The 23,645-nt window shown below is 37.6% G+C and overlaps 1 protein-coding gene across 1 annotated transcript in view; it reads left to right on the top strand.

Annotated features, from left to right (window-relative positions):
- The first annotated feature begins 20,570 nt into the window (after positions 1–20,570).
- The window catches only part of SVIP (small VCP interacting protein), a 226,689-nt gene continuing 223,614 nt past the window's right edge, over positions 20,571–23,645 (top strand). Inside the window, exon 1 of the mRNA XM_069090900.1 lies at positions 20,571–20,574. The gene's annotated coding sequence lies outside the window, so the exon portion shown is untranslated. The remainder of the gene's footprint in view (positions 20,575–23,645) is intronic.

The following is a 23,645-nucleotide window of genomic DNA, read 5'->3' as shown; positions in this document are numbered from 1 at the left end:
AAACCAGAAGAAAGACAAGCAAGATAATAAAGGGTTTTAGATTCATGTCATTTGAGAATCGGTTCAAAATGAAGTATGTTTATCCTGAAGAAGAGAAGACTAAAGGGAGTATGACAGTTGTCTTCAAATACTTGAAGAGACTTCATGTGATAGGGGCACTAGAATTTAAAAAAAAAATTGATCCCCAAAGGTGAAACAAAAATTATTGGGTAGAAGTTTCAAAAACATAAATTTCATCTAGATGTTAGGGTGTGTTGTTCAAAGAATGGGTTGTTCAAAGTTGGAAGGGTTCTCATTCCCTTCAAGATGTTAGTTGGAAGACAATTTGTGATATATTATAAGGATGATTCCTTTCATTTATGGATTGTCCTATATGAATACTAAGGTCCCTTCCAACTCTCAAATTCTCTGGTTCTGTGATCCATGCAGGAAAAACTAAGTGAATGAAGACAAACATGTAGCCTACAATACTGCAAAATGCATTTCAAGATAGATTAAAGTGTAATTGGGAAATATTTAACAAAATAAATAATAAAATGAAATGTAGTAATATTTTAAATGGTTTTCTAAGTCAATATATGCCCACAGACATCCTCATATGCTTTAGTGGCTTACATTTCTATTTTACTTTGACACTACTGTTCCAAATTACAATGCACAGTTGCATGGTGTGATAGTAATGGCAATTAAAGATTCCCCTGTATTGGCTTGGTTTTCAAATTGATTGTGTTAAAGCCCAGAGCTTGTTAATCCCACCTGTGGGATGGACTTGTTGATGTGAAAAGAAAGTCCTGAACTGGGAGGAGCTGGTGACGTAGATTTGGAGAGACAAGAGAGAGGCGGAACATCTTTTTGGAAGCAGCACCTCGTGGAGAGAGAGAGACTAAGAGAATGGCCAGTGGCCGCTTTGAATTGCCCTGGACTTTTGAGACCTGCCCCCTGAGCTGCCAAGGACTGAGGAGACATGGCTGTTTTGCTGGTACTTTGTCTGTCTGTTTTGATGTTGTTTTGCCAGATTTGTCCACTGGTGAAAGACAGTCCTTTTGTTGAAGAAGTCCTGGAACCTGGCTGTTCGCTAAGAAGCCCTGAGACTGTCCTGCAGACAGAGAGTGAATACTGTCCACTGGTGAGGGACAGTGCTGTTGTTGCAGGGGTCTGGAGACTGTCCTGCAGACAGAATGAATACTGTCCACTGGTGAAGGACAGTGCTGTTGTTGCAGGGGTCTGGGAGCCTTTCTGTTGGTTCAGAAGCCCTGAAGAAGGATTTTCTTGTTGTATGTTTACAGAAATCCTGGGAGAGGGCTTTGCTAATGTGTTCAGGGGTTCTAGGACTGTTCTACAGACAGAGGATAAATTCATGAAGGGACTGGCAATGTATCTTATGGACTTGCTAAGCCTTGTCTCCCCAGGAACTAAGATTGCTGAGAACTTGCCTCGTGTCAAGATGAAGAAAAGACCTCCATTTGGGTATTAAGTGCTGTGTTTAAACTTGATGTAACTCTGGGGTAGATTCAATTGTGATCCAGGGGTGGGGAACTTTTAACCTTATGTTTGGAAACTAATCTCCATTTGAGAAGAGGGGCTTTGTGGTGGACTTAATTAAGGTATAGCCTAGGGGTGGAGAAGTATTTAGAACAGAGACTTTGTAATTGATTGAATGATTGGAAGGTCCTGGGGTGGGGTAGTACTTGGAGATTATTTAATCACGCTTAGTAAATGCTGTATTTTGAATGATGTCATGTTTTGATCTTCTCTGTTCTTGGTTTGTCACTGAATAAAATAGAGAGCACCTATGCTGGTATTTTGAACCTGGGAAGTTGCCTTCTTTTGGCATTACATTACATTATGGCGTAGTCTGCAAGGAGTACAAAGCATAGTGCCTCTATTTGTTCCAGGATCCATGGCCATTTAGATTGAGATTGTAAGGCCATTACTATCACACATGGGTAGCCTTATATACTGATAAATCAAAACAGATGTCTTGGACATCTATTATAGACACTGAGCAGGACTTTGGAAGAAGAGAATTCATTGGATTTTATTCAGTAAATGACCCAGCTCTCATAATGCTAAGTACAGTAATAAGGAAAATAAATAGAAGAAATAAATACAGTCAAAGAAAGAAAAGTCATCAATTTTATACATAATATGATGGTATACTTAGAGAATCATGGACTGTACTAAAAATTAATTGAAAAATTAATAACAAGCAAAGTTGTAGGATATAAAATGAATCTACATTAATCATTATAATTTCTGCATATTACAAATAAAACCAAACAGGAAGATAGAAGAAGAGAAAATTCATGTAAAGCAACTAAAGTATAACATACCTGTGAATCTTTCTACTGAGATATATACAGGAATTATTTGAACTTATGAAAATAAAGACAGACAAATGACAGGAAAAATAATATTGCACATGGGTAGGCCAAGTCAATATAACAAAAGATGACATTATTACTTAAATTTATTGATTTTTTCAGCGCTATGCCCATTAAAGCCCCAAAGTCTTGCTTTATTGGATTAGAGAAATAATCATGAAATTCATCTTTTTAAACAATTTTCAATGCAACTTTGCTTTCATAATCCAAAAAATATAAAGAGTATAATTATTAACTGTAAACTAGCACAAGAATGCTTGTGTGGATGTGGAAGTATCAATTTGATTCCATATCATAATTCAAGTTTTTTTTTTCTTTAGAGAATGTTATTGCCTCTGGGAACAGATATTCAGAGGGAAAAAGTGGTCCTACAACCCAACTAATAGTCATACTACTTTCTAAGAAATACAAAGATTTCTCTATGCTTCCCTGAGCTTGGGTGATCTTAAACTCGTTCTGGGTCAGATTATGCTTGTCTAGATCTTAAAATCCATTACATAGGGAAAAGGTGGTATGAAGCTTCAGCATGTCACAACAGGCCTGTTGGACCTTGTCCTATAGGCTGCTTGGGGAACCTTGGACTTTAGGCCTGAGACCAATGAAGGCTGACTGTTATTTCAGGGCAATGCTATAGGGCATTCCCAGAGTCAGCCTCCAAGGAGGTGTGTATCACCATCTGCTTTTTCCAACTGGCTCCTCCTCTACTTAATCCACTGCTCAAATAGTGCCATATGGTTATTCTGCTCATCCTCAGAACATTGCTTGCTTTCATAAGTCAGTTTGACTGTGTTATAGAGCTGAGAAAGGTGTCTATAAGAATGAAAGATTCAAGCTGGTTTTAAGTAAATAAAGAGAAATTAAGAAGCAGAAGTGAAAGAGAGCATGTCAGACATGGAGACAGCAAATACAGAATCAAAGGAATTCAAGGAGGATTAGATAGATGTTTGTGCACAATAGCAAACAGGTCAATGTAGATGGATTACAGAGTGAGTTGCGATGAATGAGGTGAAAGAGAACTGACCGTGTAGAAAAGGGACATGTGATGAAGATCATTAAATTATTATTAAATTGAATTTTATTTAAATTAAATTAAGACTTTATATTTAATCTTTGAAGAAATAGGAAGCCACTGGAATTTACTGGAAATCAGTTCAGGCATTTGATGAAGAGTAGATTGGGTAGGGGAGATACTTGAGATGAGGAGATCAGTTAGAATGCTAGTAGGAACTAAATGACCATTTATTGGAAATACTGTGGAGGACATTCTCCGTCAGGAAAATAAGATGTTTTGACCAATTGTCCACGTCTCAATCCATCAGCTTCTTTATTATCTAACCCCTTGTTTGCTCCTCTTTGTAAGTGTATTTCTCTTTTGTATGTACGTTGGACTAGATGGCCTCTGAGCTGACTTCCAACTGAGCTTCTGGGATTCTTTGGAGCACTGAATAAGAAGGGCAGGTACCATCTGTGCAGAGGAAGAAGACATTATTGTGAACTGAAAGAGGGAGCTTTCAGAAGACCAGAAGACAGAAATGGCCTGGGACTTAAACAAACTGTAAGATATGAATTTGCATTAGAAAAGAGCATGAATGACACGGGGAAAGGTGTAGAGGCAAGAGTGTGTTGGTGAATCTTTAACGGTCAGCTCTAGAAAAGAAGGTAGTGTACAAACTGCACCCTTTTAAGTTTAATTGGCTTTAATACTTTCTCTATCACTTTCTTAACTCGAGACAATGAGCAAAACAATAAATCAAGACCTGATTTGTAGCTTGCCAATTTTCAAAGTGTCAATGCTCACAATGAAAATTTAGCAATTGGCTATCATAAGCCAGTTTGAACTGGCTCCATCAAACTGCTTTACGGAAGTGAAAATGTCCGTGTCACTTTACTATGAAGGTAATTAGAACAGTCAGTTCATACCAGAATGTTTATGTAGGTAAATAGTGACTAATAAAATTGGGAAGAAAAGTCAAGATCATCTGGGTAGTTTCATCCTTTCTCTTCTTTCAAGCTTCAGTCACTGACTGGTTTTCACTTACTCATGGAGAGAGTGAACTGAGACAATACTAAGATAATTCAGGGCAAAAAACCTTGTTTTTCCATGAAATATTTTTGGTAATTTCCACATTCTTCTCATCTCTGAATTAATCATATAGAGGCTCCAATAGCAGAAAGTAGCTGTCTCCTCTGCAGTCCTCACAAGTTTGGAAGCAACAGCACTAATTCAAAATTATCTAACTCAGGGAGAAATAAATGAGAGGCCCAATAAAATATGTACTCGGGTATTTGCATAATTATCTTTCAAAAATACTCTAGAGAAATCACTGGAAAGCCTAATATTTTTTGAATCTCTCTAGTCTTCTCTTACTATTGTTCACATTCCACTGATCCTCTAACTAGGAAAGAACACAAGCTAATAAACAGAATTACTCAAGCTATATCCTCAATGCCCTTGGGCACAAATCACATTTAACAAAACACTTCTAATATAGTGAGAACACAGAAGAGGTGTAGGGGAAAAGTGATGGTAGCAGATCAGTCTCTCAAATTCCCCTAAAGGAAATACCCTAGTTCTACAAGGTCTAGGATTTTGCAAAGATAAAAATTTAAAACTTTGAAAAAAAATTCTCCGTGCTGTTCATCAGTTATCAGGACTGGCTGCCTACTTAGCCTGAGGCTAATGATAAAGTCTCAGATTTTTACTTCATTTTGGCCTGGCTAATACTTCCCAAATGAAGAGGGTCATGACAGATACCAATTACCACCCTAGCTATTATACAAAGCCACAACACTAGTGCAGAAGTAAATTGGACTTTGTTCTGGAAGCCCATATGTAGACGAGGCCTGACCTCACTTGCAGTCTTTCAGTTGAGGAAAAATAAGAGATGTATCTAGTTAGGCAGAAAAATTAATTAAAGTAAGAAGCTGCAGATGTCCTGCTCTGGTGGCTTATGACAACATGTCAAATGCTATGCTAACGGAGCATGGTGGGCTCAAGTGATTTTCTTCCCCTTCCTGCCTAGCTCTATCACTAGCAGTGAACATTTGTTGGTATCTTAGGAATTTCTGTCTGCTCCCCAATGGGTGATGGCCCATCTTTCCTCAAATGCATACACATTATATCAGATGTCTCAGGTGCTGTCTGTGGTACTGAAGATGGTAGTGTTTTCCAAGGGAAAGGATGTTACACTTTTAATCATAGGACCCGAGTTTGAATCTCAGTAATGCCATCTGTGTAATCTTAGACAATTCACTTTATCTCTCCTGCCTTCAGCTTACATGCATATAAAATGAGGATACTGGAAGAGATCATCTCCAGGTCTTTGTCAGGTCTAGATCTATGATATTACAGTTTTATTTGCTTCAAAAGCAAAATTTCCTAAAAACAACTCTGCTAATATCATTCCATCTTGGGTCAAATGCAAGGCTTGGACTAGATCACATCTAAGGACCCTTTCAGCACTAACATTCTCTGAAGTTCTGACGGTAAAGCAGATGAAAACGTGTGTAAAAGCTCATCCTGCAGCCTTGTCTAAAGAAATGAATATTTTATAATTAAAGAAATAGTGTTCAAAAGGAATGAAACCAGGGTGGTATGTTAATATATAAGCTCTGAGGAAAGAGTCAGGGGCTAAAATATAAAGTAAGAAGATACGGCCATAAAGAACTCAGGGGAGAAGTAAAGTTATTTTTTTTTTTTTGCTTTTTTACTGTTCGTATTTTATAATCTTAAAACACACATATACATGGGCTGGATACTTAAATATCCTTTATGTTTACTCAGGAGCTTTTTAAAATTTCATTTTTTCATACTAAGAAAAATTACCTAAAAAGCTGCAGTAAAGTTTCCGTGCAGTTTCCAGTTCCCAATTGTGCCTTTTGACCACCTTAATTCTGTGTCCCAGAACTCTCTGTTCCCTGAATCTTAACAACTCAGAGTAACTTACTCCTCAGGTCTTCCTCAAGGAAGGCTTTCAGAGTGAAAGTGGCCCAGCAGTCATCCTATCTACAGGTGAGGTTGCCTAGCAACCAACCCCCATGAGAGTGTGGATGCTGCCTGAATGCATCAAATTCAAGAGGATCTAACCCTCTGGGTCAATTACTAAGAGGGAAAACAGGAAGGGGCAGTAAATGGAAAGTAGAAAGAAAATGTTGGCAAAGTACCTCTTGCGGTTAAGGAAAAAAGGAAAAGGTCTCCATGTTTTAAAAGGCAAAACTACTATAAAATACTTCTCTATCCCTAAACCCCTATGCCTGAACATCATGGATGAAATGAGTGAGAGGATTGTATCCCGAGAGAAAGAACTTGAGGAGGACTGTATTTTTTATCTACCACACAAATGAGATGCAGCAAACAGGCAGAATCTGTAGTCACATCAAACTGTGTCTCAGCAAGCTCTGAGGTGACAGAGAAGCTAAGCTTTCTGTTTTCCATAATAAAAGAAGCCTTGGGGGGAAAGATAAAGTTTTAACCAATTCTCCAGGGGGCGAATTTTCCAGTATCTATCATATCCAGACCTTTGCTTGTCCCACTTCTCATTGGCTGTTGTACCTCTGTCAGAGACTGGACCAGATGAATGAAGAGCAAGGACACCTGTCATTCACTTTACAGGCTAAGCGAACATCATAGAATCATAAGGTTTTATGGCTGGAATGGACCTCAGTGGCCACGAAGGGAGTCCCTACTATACCATTATTTGCAAGTGGTCATTCAGCCACTGTTTAAAGAATTTTCATTGAGAATGAATCTAGCATCTTTATATGGAACCCACTGGACTTTTGGACAGCTATAATTATCAAGGTCTTCATGGTCTTTCTGTTTGTTTTTGTTTGTTTTTTTGTTGTTGTTGTTTGGTTTTGTTGTGCTCCCCTGACATTCAGGCTAAACCCACCCTTGTGATACTTCTGCTCCTGGTTCTGTTCTCTGGGGCCAAAGGAAAAAAAAATAAACCTAATCCTTCTTCCACATAACAGTCCTTTAAATACTTGACAAAGCTATCAATGTCCCCTGAGTATTCAGTTATCCATGAAAAAAATGTCCATTTCCGATTCACAGCTGAGAGGAATTCAGGACTTTCCCAGGTTAGTTTTTCACTATCCTGCTTTGGTTTTCACCATCCAGGTTGGGTTTTCACTATCCTGGTTGGGCTTTCATCATCCTGCTTGGGTTTTCACCATCCAGGTCATCCTACATTATATATCCTTGAGCTTACCAAGGTCCTTCTTAAACTAGAGTCCTTGGAACTGATCCCAATGTTTATGATTAGATCTGACAAAGGCAAACCATAATGGGACTGAAACCCATTGCCCAGCCTCCTCTGTCCCCAATCCACAATCATGCTGACCCATTCCTATATACCTTACTTCATAGGATATTATCAAATTAGCTTTTTTGGCTGTCACATCACATTCCTGGCTAGATTGACTTTTTAGCCAAATAAAACCTGCAAATATACTCTCTATCTGAGTCTCCTCAAACTAGTTTTGATGAGTCTAGGGTATTCTTTGTACCCAAATGTATGAATTTACACTTCACTAACTTTAATTTTATTGCTTCATCTTACTATTGGGACAGGTAGGTGGTACCATATATAAGAGTACCAGGACTAGAGTCAGGAAAACCCAAGTTCAAATCTGGTTTCAGACTCTTAATAGCTATGCGAGTTTGGGCAAATCACTTAACTTGGATGTGCCTCAGTTTCCTCGTATAAATGGAGATAAGATGTGAATATTGATAGCACCTACCTTCCAGGGATATTCTGAAGATAAAACAAGATAACATTGGTTCAGTGCTGCAGTGACTGACACATAGTAAGTACTATATAAATGTTAGCAATTATTATTAGTATTCTTATCCTTGTTATTATTACTATTAGGTCCAGGCCAAAGCCCTAGGGTATCAAGATCTTTTGGGAAACTGACAATGTAAAAAACCAACTCTGTAGTAAATGTTTGACCATGCCCTGCACGTATATCATGAGCTATGAACCACTGGGATATACCTGAACCCAGAGAGGTATAACAGATCACTCCCAGGAGGGTAAAGTGGCTGTGCTGCCTTCTATATGATGTTTTTACTCAAACAGGACAAAAAAAGAAAAAAAAATGTTATGTTAATATAATTCAGTATGTTAGCTTTATATCGCCTTCAAATTTGATGAGCATAACATTGATTCAATTATCCAAGTTGTTGATAAAAATGTTAGTAGCACAGTACATATCCATGTAGGTCACAACTCATCTGCAAGATAAATATTTGTATTGGGTAACCTCCAAGGTCCATTAGAGTTCTAAGAAAAATATATGAAGGAAGTCACCCTCTGCTATTCCAACTCATGTTTCTGACTCCATTTTGTGAACTCTTAGAAAAAAATGCATTGTACTCCTTAAGTCAGAGCCCTTGTTTTCCAATGATCTTAGAATGCTAATTGTTCCATGTATATTTTATCTTTACAAGAAAACCACAAGTTGCTTAAAGGCAGAGATATAATTTTGTAGCTCTGTTACAAATCCCACAAGAATTTGTACAATAGATGCTCATAAAAAATACTTGTGAAATTTAACAAATTAGGCAAGGAAATATGATGGAGACTCGGGACTTCACTGAGACTGAGGGACTTGTTATGAACTTCCTTCACGTGCTGGCTGGGATCTTAGAGGTCATTTATACCTCCCCCCCCCAATTTACCAAAAAGAAAAATAAGGCCCAGAGCAGTTAAACAACTTACTCAGTCATGCCAGTAGTAAATAACAGAGGCAGGATGTGAACCCAGGTCCTCTGATGCGAGGGCCTGGATTCTTATCCCAAATCTCACGCTCATCAATGCCCAACTTATTTACAAAGGCAAAAATAATTTTAAACAAACTTTAGATATGATAAATGGAATAGTATAATGAATAAAGGACCAGTATAGGTTCACATCCCATCTCTGAGGAACACTAGCCACATGACCATGGCCAAGTCATATAACTCTTCATTTCACAAAGGCATCTCTGTAAGATTACAATTTACAGGGGAGTTAATAATTTTCTTTCTTTTTAAATTTCTTTTTGTCTTTTTTGGAAAGGGGAAGGAAGAGTATTGGGGTTAAGTGACTTGCCAAAGGTCACACAGCTATTAAGTGTTAAGTGTCTAAGGTAGAACTTGGACTTAGGTCCTCCTGATTACAGGGCCAATGCTCTATTCACTGCACCAGGAGTTACTAATTTTCATGAGAAAAATTTTTTTATGAAAGGATTTCAGGAAGTCATAGGGCCAACCCCTTTCTTTCCCTTTGGGTCCCCATACTTTTCTAAATAAAAATCCATTGCATGTTCAATCATGAAAGTAAAGAGTTAGGGAGGAGTAGGAAAGAAGTAAATAAATTCTAAATGCACTTTGATAAATCACATTATAGAAGAGATCCCTCTTATGAGAGTTATTATACTTCACCTCTTGACTAATTTCCAATTATGAGATTCCATGATTTCATAGTTTCAGCTCTTGGAAATGATCTGAATTATCTGAAAGACTGCCTTAATTCACTTTTCCAGTTTGTTAATGCAGAACTGGCTTCAGTTACAAGAAGGGTTTTCTTGTGCATTGATTTTTTATAGCAATGCTATAAAGTGCTTAATGGTTTATAGAAAGTATTGTTTATAACAATCTTGTGAGGGAAGCAATATGCATATGAGCTGCTCCATTTTAAAGATGAGAAATAAAATGACCTACTCACAATCACTGGGAAGGTTGGATCAAAAATGATTTACAAGGAGTTGAAACCCAAGAAATGTAAACTGATACTAAGAGAATACCTAATGTAGCTGACCTCAATGGTTTCAACTAATCAGGGCTTAACTAAATGACATCACAGGTTAATGGAAGAAGTGGAGGGTGTGATTGCTGAAAAACTCTCCTGGGTCTTTGAAAGGCAGTGGTGAGTAAGACAGGCAGTGCAGAACTGAAGTCAGGTAAATGTCACAAGAAGAAAGAGGAGGAGGAGGAGGAGGAGGGAGAAAAGGAGGAGAAGAGGAGAAGAATGTAATGCATGTGATATGTACATCAGTGTGCCTCTGACTTGGATTTGTAGCAAAATTCTAGACTGTATTATAATCACAAAAATCTACTTGCTAAGCTTTACAAAAGGAAACTGATCACTAAGAGACAAAAGTGGCTTCAAAAAGAATAAGTCATAATCTACTAGTCAGTTAGTCAATAAGCATTTATTCAGAACCAACTAATATACAAATCTCTACCTATAAGATACATACAGAGTAGCTGTAAGAATGCTTTGCAGATGAAGGCTCTAACAGCTGGGGAGACCTGGAAAGGCAACTTGCTGAAAACACCTTGATCTGAGTCTTGAAGGAAACCAGGGATCCTGAGAGGCAGGAGTGAGGTGTCAGGGATATGGGGAAAATAGAATGTACTTCTGCATGGGAACATGAGATGGGAGTGTCTTATGAGCAGAATTGCAAGTAAGATAGGGTGGCTGAACTGAAGAGTGTAGGGAGAGCAGTGATGCATTAAATAACTGGAAAGGTAGGAATGGGGCAAGCTATGAATAGCATTAGATGCCAAATGGAAAAGTTTATATTTCATCCTAGAGGTAAGAGGAAAGCATTAGAGTTTACTGAGTAGGGGGTGACATGGTCAGACCCATGTTTGAGGAAAATCAATTTGATGTGAAGCAGGAAATGAACTGGAGTGGAGAAGAGATCTGAGCCCAATTAGAATGTGATTGCAGTAGTCAAAGTGAAAGGTGATGAGAGAATGAACTGGGACGGTCAGGCTGTATGAGTACAGAGAGGGTACATGAAAGAAATATTGTAGAAAAGGAAAGTACAGTATTTGGCAACTAAATAACTGGTCATGTGAAAAAGATCTGAGGGATTGAGTGGGCCACAAGGTCAATACAGGTCCATAGTCTGATGTGGTTGCTTGTTAATGTGCTCTTGAGCTTCTTTAATACAGCCAGAGAATCCAGGATAAAGTTGATAACACTCACCCTAACCTCTATCCTGGTCAGTCCACGTCTTCAGTATTATTTTAATTTTAGGTGCTACATTTTACAAAAGAAATTTGATTTTTGTTGTTGTTTAGTCATTTCCCACTTTTCATGAGTCCATTTGGCATTTTCTTGGCAAAGATACTGGAATGGTTTGGCATTTCCTTCTCCAGCTCATTTTACATATAAGGAATTGAGGCAAAAAGGGTGAATTGACTTGCCCAGGATCACATAGCTGCTAAGTGTCTGAGGGTAGATTTGAACTTAGGAAGACGAGCCTTTCTGACTTCAGACCCAGCATTCCATTCACTGTGCCACATAGGTGTCTAAGATGTTCAGTCTTGTCCAACTCTTAATGACCCCAGTTGGGGTTTTCTTGGCAGAGACAGTGGAGTGGCTTATCATTTCCTTTTCCAGCTTATTTTAAAGATGAGGAAACTGAATCAAACCAACTTAAGTTACTTGCTCAGGATCACACAGCTAGAAAATGTCTGCTCTGGGGGTGGCTAGGTGGCACAATAAATAGAGTACTGGCCCTGAAGTCAGAAGAACTGAGTTCAAATCCAGCCTCAGACACTTAACACACTTACTGGCCATGTGACTTTGGGCAAGTCACTTAACCCCAATTGCCCTAAAAAAAAGTGTCTGTTCATGCATAACAAGAGGAGCATGATCAGACTAGCACCTTGCCTTTTGAAGAAGTCTTTGAACAACTAGTAGTGTTTAGCCTGGAGAAGACAGCTATCTTCAAGGATTTGAAGAGATGTCATTTAGAAGAAAAATTACACTAGTTCTACTTCCCCTCCCTGCAAGGACACAACTAGAATAGGCAGAAATGGCGGACAGCCAGATCGAGTTCCAGTGAACATTCAACTTCCTTCAATTTGATACGAAGCAATTAAGTATCTACCAAGTTCAAAGCATCCTGCTAGGCTCCGAAGATTAGAAAAGAAAAAGAAAAGAAACAGAGTGGGCTGCTTACATTATACTCTGGGTATGTGGCACAATAAGCAAATACATAAATAGATTCGGATTTGAGGAACAGAATGTGAAGCGTTATGGTGCTCAGAAAAGCCTTCATGCCTGAGCTGACCTTTGAAAGGAGTTAAATGTTCTAAGATGTGGAAGAGAAGGAGCACATGGGACATGGCCTGTACCATGCTGAAAAACAGAACACCAAGTTCAGAGAAGAACTAATAGTATCATTTGGCTGTAAGATAGAATTTGCAATGGGGAAAAATGTCCAATAAGTATGGAAATGTAGGCTAATTTATGAAGTACTTTAAATAACTGGATAAGGAATTTTTTTTTCTTTGAGACATGAGGTTGCACTGAAGATTATTAAGAAAAATAGTTACATGACTAGATCTGTGCTTTTAAGTTGAAACTGAAAGGTCTTAGCTCTTCAATGGGGGTCTTCAAATCAAAATCTGAGGGCTATTTGGCTGGGATGTTTTAGGTGTAATTCCATATTTGTACATATGGCCTTTATTAAATTACCTCTGAGATCACTATGAACTTATATTCTCAGTGCTTAGCACGGTACCTAGCACATAGTAGGTAATCAATAAATGAGTATTGATTAACTTATTCTTTGACATGGCTAAAATTTGGCCTTCTAAACTAGCTCTTCCAAATACAAGTGAAAGGTTATTTCTATTCCATCACAGCCCTACTTAACACAGAATAATAAAAATCCTATGGTCCTGTGAGAAAGAAAAATGTTCTTGCTTTCCCTTTGTGTAATGGTGAAAGAATTTCACTTAACAGTACTCCACTTAGATAGATTTTTTAATTGAATATCTTAAAATGGTCAGCACACTTAATAATGCACCATGTCCAATATCTACCCTTCTAAATCTCTTGCATTAGTAATAAGCAGGCATTTTCCAGTCACTCATTTAAAATGTAGGCATCCCTGCATCAATGTATAAAAAGAAAAAACCCAAACCTCTTCATCAAATGGCTTTTATCCACCCTTCCTTATAAATGGGCAAGATACCAGAACTGCACATCAATCCAAATACATACTTGTTTGGCTAACAATCCTCAATGTGAAGGACAGAGATAAGATCCATAGTTTAATGGTGTGCTATGCTGCCATTTCTTTGAAGCTGGTATTTTCTTTGGCATAAATCATGGTGATCATTGTGAATTTCATTTGTCAAGATTTAGGTAGGAGGTACCTTTCCCATTAAAAAGTGAACTCTAGGCCCAAATAAACAGAATCATGTATATTAGGTATAAAGCAGAGACCTTATCACTTCTTATCTATCACAACTCTTTCCCAAATCCATATCAGGAAAAGAGCCCTGAACTAGGAGTGAGAAAAAAAAAAACCCAAAAAAATATCACCTCTGACAGTAACCCCTTGAACAAGTCAATTACTTGATCTCTCTGACCCTCAGTTCCTTCACTGTTAAAATAGGGATAATAATACTAGTAGTGCCTGCCTTGCAGAGTTTCTGTTGACTATCCCATTTGACAATTAGATAATTGTTTGATAATGAGATCGTCAACAAGTCTAGGGACAGGGACTTTTGGCTATCAAATGAGAGAATCAATCAAGCACAAACTTTAAAGTACCACATAAAAGTTGACAATATTTTTGTTAACCATTCTTGCAAAGTCAAGCTCCACTGCCACTTCCTCCATTAAGCCTTCACTGGTCCTTATTCCTGTTGCCAGTCACCCAGTCAGAAGAGATCCCTCTCCTCTGGTGAACCCCCATAGAAATTTGTCAATACTTTATGTGCTTTTCCAATCAACATTGTATTCCCAATATCTGTGCATATGTCTTACCTCCTTTAGATATTGAGGGCAGGGGTCATGTCTTATTTAACAACAAAACCCATATATATATATATATATATATATATATGGCACTCAATATATATTTGTTCATTTTAATAATACAGCAAATTGATTTTATCCTAATGAAAGAAGAAAAAGGAAGACATTATGTCTGATGCGGTTCCTATATGGAAACAAGAAAGCTTGTGTGTGGCAGTGAATTTAAATGACTGTTACTCCTTAATTATTTAATCATAGGCTATTTCTGGTACATTTTTTCCACAACATTCATTAATTCCACAAAACATTGTATCTACCACCTGCAAGATTGTGTTCAGCAGCAGAAGAGTTACAAAGATAAATAAGACATTAGACATGTCTTCAAAGAGCTTATGACCTTGTTAAGGAAACAACACATGCTCAGAGAACGTGATAATTAGACATTATATAAAGTTTCAGTAATTCAAATTACCTAAAAGAAGAATGTGTTACCTCAAGTGGGAGCGTTTTCTCCCTGTCTAGGTGTCATAAATAAAGGCTAGATGACTCTTACTGGATTTATTATAAAGATCATTCCTAATAAGGTAAAGGTTAGATTACATGTCCTCTGATTTTTATATAAATTCTATCATTTTTTGAATATAAGAAGAGATTTTCAATTGTCTTTATACATGAGTTGATAGGTGACTTAGATCCTCCCAGATTGCCATTTTTAGGAATAAAGAAATAGCTTTAGGACCACATTTTCAGATATCAGCTGTTAGCCTAGCTTTGTATTACACCTTATATGTGGCTCTTTTTTAGAAGACTGACTACCTCAGACCAGAACACCTCACCATACACACATTCTACTGCCCAGAAAAATATACAGGTACATGGAGAAACGCTATTTGGAATCACCATTCCCCAGGGGATATACAGTCAGTATATTTTTTTTTCATGAGAGTAAATCTAGTAGGGAAAATTCACAGGAACAGACCATAAATTCACTTATTTGGTGAGGAGAAATAGGTATCTTTGATTCATTAAGAAAGGGATCTCAATCTTTTATTCATGTTTGTCAATCCACTCATATATTGTACAAAGCAAAATGATCTTAAGAACACTATTTAGGGAAGGAACTGATCACAGATCTCATTCAGATCACCAGCCTTGCTACTGTGGTGGTGTAAGATCTCATTGAAAGCATGGATATCTTTTAATGGAAAAGATCCCGAGTTTGTATAGAAGGGACTCTACCCACAAAGCTACAACTAATTCTCTCCTGTTTTGCTCCAGTCACTTAGTAGTCTCTTTGTGCTTCATGATGTCCCTTAGCAGAAGCACACTGAAGTTGTTTCTCTCTTACCATAGCAACCATATTATTATTTTTTTTTCTGGAGCAGGTATGTCTTTTCCTGTGATCTGGGGCTCTGTAACACATCTCCCTTCTGTGAAGGGGAGATTTTCCCTAACTCTAATGCTAGTATAACTGAGAGTTAAATGATATATAAAGGTGGCTGTGGAAAAAATATTGCCAGTATGAAACATGCTGAGGAATATTATTCAGTCTGGTGTAGGAATGAGATAAGATCACTCAATATTTATTGACTACTTGCTGTGTGTGCATTTTCTTCCAGGTGCTCCGACAATCTATATTTTGCCCAAGATGCTATCAACTTTCTTGAAAGATAATTTTCTCAGTATTATTCTGGATGATTAAAAGAGTAGTAGAAAATAATTGCTCTTAAATTAAAGGAATATCTGAGCATGAATAATTAATTTGATATAGTTGAAAAGAAACAAACTTATTTTATTTTCATCTTTATTATCAATGCCTTCATCATCAATTCAATATTTTTTCTTAAAAATCTACTCAGGTTGCACACTATTACTCCCTAGGGATTCAGAGATTTAAAAAAAATAATATAAACTGTCATAAACAAAAATAAACAAAAGAAAATACCAAAACTTTCTCCTCAACCTTAGAAAAGATTAGTCAAAGGTGTACTCTTCAAGAAATAGGTGAATAATGATCATATTTTGTGACTATATTTTTATAATATTCTCCCTTGCTTATGAATCTATACAGACTATCCTATCCTTTAATTACCTTCATTCTCAGGCAAACCCTTATAACTTTTCATCTGAATAGTTGCAATAGCCCACTTACTAGACCCTGTCTCTCCAGTATCTCCCTTTCCAGTTCATTTATAACTCATCACTAAATCTTATAACAACTCTTGGATTGCATCACCACCACCCACAGTAGCCAATACTTCTTTGGGGGCAATTTTAATTGTTAGAATTATTATAGTAATAGTATAGTAAAATTACTATGCTGTTCCTGTAAAGCATCTGGAGATGCTTCTATTCCAGCTGAAATTTACAAGGCAAGGGATGTACTGCTCATACAAAAGCTGACTGAAATTTTCCAGGTTATATGGCAGGAGATTATCCCCCCAGACTTCAAGGGTGCCTCCACTGCCCATCCCTGTGAAACAAACTGAATTCCCATTCACATACCTTTAAGTACTTAAAGGCTACTATATTGCTTCTACCACCAGTGTGACATATCTCCAGATGCTTTGCTGATTATTATATAACCTCATCTTGAAATCTTCCCCATATAAACTTCACTGCTCTATACAGTTTTATTTGGGGTTCAAGGAGCTGATCTTCAGAGGAAAATACATGGAGCAGCAGTAATATGGGAGACTTAGTCGCTATACTTTTATACAGATAAAATACTAGTCCTTGATATGTCTCTTGGTGTGTAAACATTTCCACTTACTTCAAATTCCTATTCATAAAGCATCAGGTAACAGTGATCGACTAAGATAGGAATAGAAGGACCCCAAATTGCCTTTATATAAATATTTCATCTTTATTAAATAAAAAACTTTGCCTAGAATCTGGCAGGGTCTTCTTATCTATTCCACGTACTCAAAACTATGAGGACCCTCCATTTTTCACAGATTGGCCTGTAATACTTTCTATACAGGAGTTCTGGACAGTGGAGACTTAAAATAAATAACTTATACAATAGACAACAACATGAAACTTAAGGAAAATAAAATTTTGGTAAACTAGAAATAAATATATGATAAAATGTATGTGAATATACCTAAATGCTCATACAATAATTTCCATCATCATCTGAAAATCTCTTTGGAGACTATGCATCTTGTGGTTACAATATGCACAAAATTCAAGCATAGTAATAAATAGAAGATTTTTAGCTAATGCAACAACTTTTAAGTATAAACCTAAAAAATCTCATTAACTAATTTCTCCATGTAAGGCTACATCTTCTGGGAAAGTATGTTTCACCAGACAAAAAGCTACATGCTGTTCTCTAATTCTAATAGGTGTGGGCAAAGAGAACATTCAAGATTAAGACTCCTTAGGCAAAAGAATTACACTGTTTCTTTTCAGTTGTTAAGTATCTTCTCACAAAGATTGATTTGACCTTTAATTGTGTAACTCAAAAAAAAGAGTATTTCACAAAGTGAAGGCAGGTTGTATGGTAGGGTGGGCTAAGGGAATCAACTAACTGATATAAAATACACCCAGGCAGTCCACAGGGCTCATGCTTATCTTAAAGCAAACATACACATACACACTTAGTTGAATGACACCATTTCACAGAGAAAGCATTAGCAGCATTTTCTAATTTACTTCTCACTGATGAAGGACAAGGACTCTATACATCTTCTAGGAACAAATAATGTTGACTTTATACTCACAAAAGGGAAGAATGGCACTTGGAAGTTTTAAGTACTTGATTACATACATATATGCTTATATGTACTGTAGGATGAATTAAACCAGTAAGAGATGGGCTGGCCAAATAGGTTCCTATGATAATTCTTTACCTTATTAACATTCTTCTTAAAAGGTGATACACTCTTCACATTTGCTTCTTTTCGTATATGGAATCATTCTCAGTGTTAGAATGTTAGAATAATGAAATGGAGGGTCTGACTTTCTGCACAACCTAAATAAAAGGATTAATGATAAAAAGAATATTCATATAGTTTCATTAAGAATAGATTGTACCAAGCTAACCTTGATTCTTTTTTTTTTTCAGAGAGAATTTTTTTTTTCCTTTTTGGAGGGCAGTTGGGGTTAAGTAACTTGTCCGAGGTTACACGACTAGTTTTTATGTGTTTGGGGAGGGAGGGGGGGAAGGGTGTGGGTGTGGGTGTGGGCGTTAACTGTCTGAGGCAAGAACCCAATTTGGGTCCTCCTGACTCCAGGGCCAGCTCTTTACTCATTGAGCCACCTAGCCGCCCCTTCAGAGGGAATTATTAACCTGGCATATGTGGGGGAACGATATAGGTGTGAGTTAGCTACATTTTACCAAGGTTTTTGATAAAGTATCTCATATTTTAGATGGATGTGAGCAATTCATGAAAAATAAAATGAAACAGATTTATCTTTCTTTCATGGTTTTTGTTTGTTTGTTTTGCTTTTTTGGAGGGGGGGAGGTAGGGCAATTGGGGTTAAGTGATTTTCCCAAGGTCACTCAGCTAGTTTTTTTGCGTGTATGTGTTAAGTGTCTGAGGCCGGATTTGAACTCAGGTCCTCCTGAATTCAGGGCCCGTGCTCTATTCACTATGCCACCTAGCTGCCCCCATGAAGCAGATTTAGAAACAGTTAAGTAGCCAGACTCAAAGAGCTGTCTATTAATATGGCAGGAAACTATCAGAGGATTAGTTCAAAGATCAATGACTGGCCCTGTGCTGTCAATTGTTTTTAGCAATGACTTGGATAAGACAAAGAAGTTACACTTGAGAAATTAACAAATGAATCAATAACTGGGGAAATTAACTAATTTGCTCAATGACAGAGACAGCATTATAAAGGTCTTGACATAATATATAATTAGGTCAATCATAGCAGAGAGATTTAAAAATGAAAAATCTTGGTTTTGAAAACGTAACTTCACAAACATAAGTTGATAACAATATCACTGAAAGTTCTTGAAGTTTAAGTTGATTCCAAACTGTATCATACTCTAGATATGAATGAATAATATAATCTTATGCCACATTTAGATAGGCACAGGGTCTAGGAAAAAGAAGTATCAATTGATAGTCCCACTGTGGTCTGGAAAATGGTATTCTATTTTGGGTACCACCTTCTAAGGAAGACATTGGAAACTGGAATAGAGTCTACTGAAGGACAAAAAGGATGATAAAAGTTACTGAGGTCATGAGGGTTAGCTGAAAGATGTGAAGATATTTAGTGAGGGGAAAAGAAGACTTGGGTTGGTCATGATGGGTGTCTTTAAAGTTTTAAGGATTTTCATATGGAAGATGGATGATACTTGAAATACTATGAGTAAAGTGTTAAAGTTACCAGATGGTAAATTTAAATTTGATGGAAGGAAAAACTTTCTAACAATTAGAGCTAGCGAAGGCTTGAATAAACTACCTGGAAAAGAAATAGATTTCCCTAACTTGACATCTTCAAGGAGAAGTTAGATGACCATTTGGGGATATTGCAAGGTCACAGCAGTGGGAGTTCTTATTCAAGTATAGGTGGGTCTAAATGGTCTTTCAGGTTCCCTCTAACTCTGAGAGTCTGAGATTACACAGATCAGGAAACTGAGGTTGAGGAGGCTTACATGTCTTACTCAAGACCATGAAATGAAGGTGAGTTTCTCTAATCTCTTTTATTCTGATTAGGATATGAATGAGATCATAGTCTCATGGTCACAGGTTTGCTTCTCAATGCGGGTCTCTCTCCTTCACTCATTTCCACAGCTGTAGGCTGTTTCAGAAAATAGGATTACCATTTGCAGGTTTTGCCAAACTGGAGAAGAGAAACTAAAAATGCTCACCTAACTACTGATAGGCTTCCCTTAAAAAAAAAAGTCACAGGATTTTCCACACCCCAAAGTGATTTACAAAAGGGAACACTCTATCAATCAGAAACTTCTATTAGATGACAGTTCCATCTACCTGCAGGAAAAATGCAATCAGGCCTCATAATCATGAACTTGAGGAATGGTGAGATACTGAAATACTTCCTGAATCACAAAAGAAATATGTGATTATGTTTGGTATGGATTTAAGTTTAGGTACAGTTTATGGAATTCTAATCTTTGATGATTCATGAGCCAATTTTATTAACTCTATTAATCTGAATATTTAATTAACCAGAAGACCCGATTCCCCAACCATGCCCAAGAACAGAACGTATTCAACTGTACAGAAGCATCTGTGATTTCACTCTCTCTGGTATATGGTCCACATTCCTTTATTCACCTGTTACTGGTTTAACATCTGTTAAAGTAAACAGCATCAAGAGTGAACTATGTCATTACTTTCTTAGTTTCTGTTTCCAAAGGTACCATTCCAGAAACTACTACTCTATCACATATGTTTCAATTGGGATATTTCAGTGTGAGGTACATGGGGGCACTTCCCAGATCTTGATCCTGTTCTTTCATTTTCTTACTTTGTAAACATAAGTAAGTAGAAAAATTCAATTCAATGTCATCTTTCAGAATGAAAATTGTTTGTTTCAATCATTTTCTAAAGCTTACAATAAAATAATGGAGAAAAAGATCAATAGAAAAACAAAGAATTAACAATACAAGACATTAATGTGTTAAATGTGAAGAATGAACAAAAAACAATCCAGTAATAAAGATGAAGCAGACTATGTTGACTGAGGACTGTGTTTTTTGGGAAGGTTTCTTGGAGGAGATGAGGTGAATTAGGTATAGGAAGGGGTTTGAGAGGAGGAATTATTTTTCTTTACCTGTCTTTATATACCCAATACTAAGCAAAATTATTGGCATATAATAAGTGTTAAATAAATGCTTGTTGACTGACTGAATATATACTTATGTACAGTTCCTCATTTGATTCACACAACTACCCTGTGAAATATGTAAAATAAATATTACTTATTGCCAATATATAGCCTGGAAAATTAAGCCTTAGAGAGGTCACAAATTCTAAGTGAGAGAGCCTGGAATAGAACCTAGTGCAAATGAACAGAAAGAGGAAGGAATTCCAGATAGGGAGAATGTTGTAAGTGTAACAGGGGGACAATCCTTCCTTCCTTTTTTTAAGCTTAAAAGTATTTTTTGAATTACATGTAAATACAGTTTTCAACATTCATCTTTGAAAGTTTCTAAACTACAAATTTTTCTCCTTCTCTGCTCTCTCCCCTCCCCAAAACAGCAACCAATCTGATATAGGTTATACATGTGCAATCATGTTAAAAATATTTGTATTTGGGGCAGAGTCAAGATGGTGGAGCAGAAGCAGGACCTCCACAGGGCTCCAGCTTCCACCTTCCCCAATCCATGTAAAAGGGGACTCTAAACAAACTTTGGAGCTGCAGAACCCACAAAATGACACAGAGAAGCTAACCTCCCGCTGAGGACAGCCCGGCAGGCCAGCAGCAAGTGGCCAGGGCAGCACTCTGGGAGCCAAGCCCAGGCCAGCCATGAAGGAGGTTTTAGCCCCAGGGCAGGCCTGACCAGCCACCAGCCAGAGGGACTCCAGATCAGCAGCAGCTGTGGCCATTCCCAGATTTATCAACACATAGATGTGAAGGACGAAGTGAAAGGTCAGTGCAGTCTGGATTTTGGACCAGTAGTGCATCAGCTTTTGCCCCCAGGGCAAGAAGCCACTGAGATGCCACACAGCACCACAGTACAGCTTCAGCTCCTGGCCTGCAGAGTGTAGGGGGACCAAGAGACCACTCTGAGAGCTAATCGCTCTTGTTTTAACCTGTTTGGATCTGGATTGCAGTCTAGGGTGGAGGTCCTGGGGTGCCTGACCAGCTTGCCAGAGCATGTGGAGGCCTCAGAGAGGGAACCCAACTAATAACTCCGGCCACCGAGAAAACCCCAACGTTTGGGACAAAAGCTCCCCTGTCTGGTGGCAGAATCCTACTGTGGCAAAAAGCCCAGGGGTCAAGTGATTGAGGGGCGACATGACCAGACAAAGGAAACAAAACAGACAGAAGACTCCAACATGAGACTCATATTTTGGGGACAAAAAGGAGCAAAGCATGGAACAGGAGGAAGACAGTGAAGTCAGAACTCCTGCACCAAAAGCTTCAAAGGAAAATACAAGCTAGTTACAGGCCATAGAGGACCTTAAGAAGCAGATAAAAGAAGTGGAGGAAAAATTGGGAAGAGAAATGAGAACAATGTAAGAAAATTATGAAATGAGAGTCAACAGCCTTACTGAGGAAAATCACACCTTAAAAAAAAAACAGACTGACTCAATTGGCAAAAGAGGTTCAAAAAGGCAATGAGGAGAGAAATGCCTTGAAAAACCAAATTTTCCAGATGGAAAAAGAATCTCAAAAGCTCAATGAGGAGAGCTGTTCCCTTGGATTTAGATTGGAGCAAAGGGCAGCTAGTGACTTTAAGAGAAATCAAGATGATGTTAAACAGATCCAAACAAATGAAAGAATAGAAGACAATGTGAAATATCTCATGGGAAAAACCACTGACCTGGAAAATAAATCCAGGAGAGAAAATTTAAAAATTATTGGACTACCTGAAAGCCATAATCAAGAAAAGAACCTAGAAATCATCCTCCAAGAAATTTTCAAGGAAAATTGCCCTGATGTTTTAAAACCAGAGAGCAAAATAGAGGTTGGAAGAATCCACTGATCACCTCCTGAAAAAGATCCCAAAAAGAAAACTCCTAGGAATATTATATCTAGATTCCAGACTTCCCAGATCAAGGGGAGAATATTACAAGCACCCAGGAAGAAACAATGTGAATACTGTGGAAACGCAATCATGATAACATAGGATCTGGCAGCTTCTACACTGAGGGATCGAAGGGCCTGCAATAAGATATTCTGGAGGGCAGAGCAGCTGGGATTAAAACCAAGAATCACCTACCCAAAAAAACTGAGTATCATCTTTCAGGGAAAAATACAGATATTGAGTGGAATAGAGGACTTTCAAGCATTCTTAATGAAAAAAAAAAAGAGTTGAATAGAAAATTTGACATCCAGATACAAGAAGCAACAGAAGCTTGAGAAGGTAAACAGGGAAAAGAAATCATAAGCCATGGATCAAAGTTGAACTATTAACATCCCTACATGGAAAAATGATAATTGCAATTGATGAAACTTTTCTCAGTATGAAAATAGTTGAAGGGAACATATGTCTATTTTGGAGGGTATTCGGGCATATGAATACATGTGTCAATGTGTGTATATATGCTTACAGGTATACATAGAGATAGGGCACAGGACCAATTTAATAGGAAGGGATGATACTTAAAAGGGGAAATTAAGAGGTGAGAGAAGAATATAATGAGAGGAGATGGAGAGAGACAGATTGGGGTAAACTATCTCATAAAGAAGAGGCAAGGGATAAGGGTTATAATGGAGGGGAAAATAGGAAGGCAAAAGGGAACGGGTCAACCTTATGCTCACTGAATTTGGCTGGGGGAGGGAATGAAATACACACTAAATAGGGTATCTTACCCTACTGGACAGTAGG

The sequence above is a fragment of the Petaurus breviceps genome, unplaced genomic scaffold, assembly GCF_028583685.1.
Source record: "Petaurus breviceps papuanus isolate PSGF00001 unplaced genomic scaffold, PetGlider_PUasm1.0 188, whole genome shotgun sequence".
In the NCBI taxonomy this organism is placed as follows: domain Eukaryota; kingdom Metazoa; phylum Chordata; class Mammalia; order Diprotodontia; family Petauridae; genus Petaurus; species Petaurus breviceps.
Note: the sequence above shows the minus strand (reverse complement) of the source record. Positions and strands in the feature narration are given on the sequence as shown.